Source organism: Fukomys damarensis, unplaced genomic scaffold (assembly GCF_012274545.1).
Source record: "Fukomys damarensis isolate Sample0158 unplaced genomic scaffold, DMR_v1.0_HiC HiC_scaffold_11, whole genome shotgun sequence".
In the NCBI taxonomy this organism is placed as follows: Eukaryota; Metazoa; Chordata; class Mammalia; order Rodentia; family Bathyergidae; genus Fukomys; species Fukomys damarensis.
The window spans coordinates 9,054,504-9,056,852 of record NW_022900923.1 but is presented as its reverse complement, the minus strand read 5'-3'; positions in this window follow the sequence as shown (position 1 = coordinate 9,056,852).

Sequence of the window (2,349 nt, the reverse complement as noted above, 5' to 3'; positions counted from 1 at the left end):
TCTCTCGTCTAATTGCTATGGCTAATGTTTCCAGAACTATATCGAAGAGGAGTGGTGATAGTGGGCATCCTTGTTCCTGATTTTAATGTGAAGGTTTTCAGTTTTTGGCCATTTAATATGATGTTGGCTGTTGGTTTCATAGCCTTTGGTTTTTCATAGCCTTTATTAAGTTGAGATATAGCCCATCTATTCCAATTTTTTGCAGAGTTTTTATCGTGAATGGGTGTTGAATTTTGTCAAATGCTTTTTCTGTATCTATCGAGAAGATCATGTGGTTCTTGTCCTTGACTTTGTTAATATAGTGTATTACGTTTATTGATTTACGTATGTTGAACTATCCTTGCATCCCTGGAATAAATCCGACTTGGTCAGGATGTATGATCTTCTTGATCCTCTATATCATTTGCTAGTATCTTATTGGGGATTTTTGCATCTATGTTCATTAAGGAGATTGGCCTATAGTTCTCTTTTTTATTTACATCTTTCCCATGTTTGGGAATCAAAGTGGTATTTGCTTCCAGGAATGAATTTGGAAGTATTGCTTCCCTTTTAATTTCATTGAAAAGTCTGAAGAGTAATGGTAGTAGATCTTCTCTAAATGTCTTGCAAAATTCAGCAGTGAATCCATCAGGACCTGGGCTTTTCTTTGTTGGTTAAGTTTTTAATTACATTTTCAATTTCACTGATTGTAATTGGGGTGTTTAAAATGTTTTTATCTTCTTTATTCAACTTTGGTAATTCATAAGTATCTAGAAATCTGCCCATTTCTTCTGTGTTTTCCATTTTATTAGAGTACAGGTTCTCATAGTATGTATTAATGATCCTCTGGATTTCTGTGGGATCTGTTGTGACTTCGCCTTTTTCATTCCTGATTGCATGGATCTGGTCCTTTTCTTTCCTTTTTTTGATAAGGTTTGCTAAGGGTTTATCAATTTTATTTATTCTTTCCAAAAACCAACTCTTTGATTCTTTTATTTTTTGTATCGTTTTCTTAGTTTCCATTGCATTGATTTCTGCTCTAATCTTTATAATTTCCTCTCTTATTCGAGCTTTGGGTTTTTCTTGCTCTTGTTTTACTAGGAGTCTAAGATTCATCATTAGGTTGTTTATTTGAGCTTGCTCTGTTTTCCTAATGTGGGCTTTCAGTGCTATGAATTTTCCCCATAGAACTGCTTTCATTGTGTCCCATAGATTTCTGTATGTTGTATTGGCATTATCATTTATTTGTAAAAACTGTCTGATTTCTTCTTTAATTTCCTCTGTGATCCATTGATTGTTCAGAAGAGTGTTGTTCAATTTCCATGTGTTTGTGAAGTTCCTACGGCTTCTTATGCTATTGATCTCCAGCTTTATTGCACTATGATCTGATAATATACAGGGAATAACTTCAATTCTTTTGCATTTATTCAAACCTGTTTTGTGAGCTAGTATGTGATCTATCTTGGAGAATGACCCATGTGCAGCTGAAAAGAATGTATATTCTGATTTTGTGGTGTGGAACACTCTATAGACGTCTATTAAGTCCATGCATTCAAAAGTTTGGTTCAGTTCTAGTATTTCATTGTTGATTTTTTGCCTAGATGATCTATTTGTGATAGTTGGGTATTCAGATCCCCCACTACAATTGTATTAGTGCTTATTTGGTTTTTCATGTTACTTAATATTTGTTGTATATAGTTGGGGGCATTTATATTTGGTGCATATATGTTTATGATTGTCATTTCTTCCTCTTGGATTGTTCCCTTTACAAGGATGTAGTGTCCTTCTTTGTCTCTCTTAATCAGTTTTGGTTTGAAATTTGCTTTGCGAATAAGATTGCTACCCCTGCTTTTTTCTGGGCTCCTGTTGTGTGGAGAATTGTTTTCCATCCTTTCACTTTCAGTCTATGGGCTTCTTTTTGCACTAGGTGTGTTTCTTGTATACAACATATTGTTGGATTTTGCTTCTTAATCCATTCTGCCAATCTATTTCTCTTAATTGGTGAATTGAGGCCATTGACATTGATAGTTATAACTGATATGTACTGACTTATTAGTCATGTTATTGTCCTTTTGTTGACTTATTATTTTTTGGCCTCTCCTTTTAGTTTCTTGCCTTGGCTATTTGATTTGCTCTGTTGGGCCTCCTGGTGTTGTGATCTTCATTGTCTTTTTCTAGGATATTGTTTAAAATTCCTTGTAGTGCTGGTTTAGCATTCATGAAGTTTCTCAAGTGTTCTTTGTCATAGAAGTATCTTATTTCTCTATCCATTTTGAAAGAGAGTTTTGCAGGATACATCAGTCTTGGTCGTAGGCTGTTTTCTTTTAGGACTTGAAATACCTCACTCCAGGCTCTCCTTGACCTAAGGGT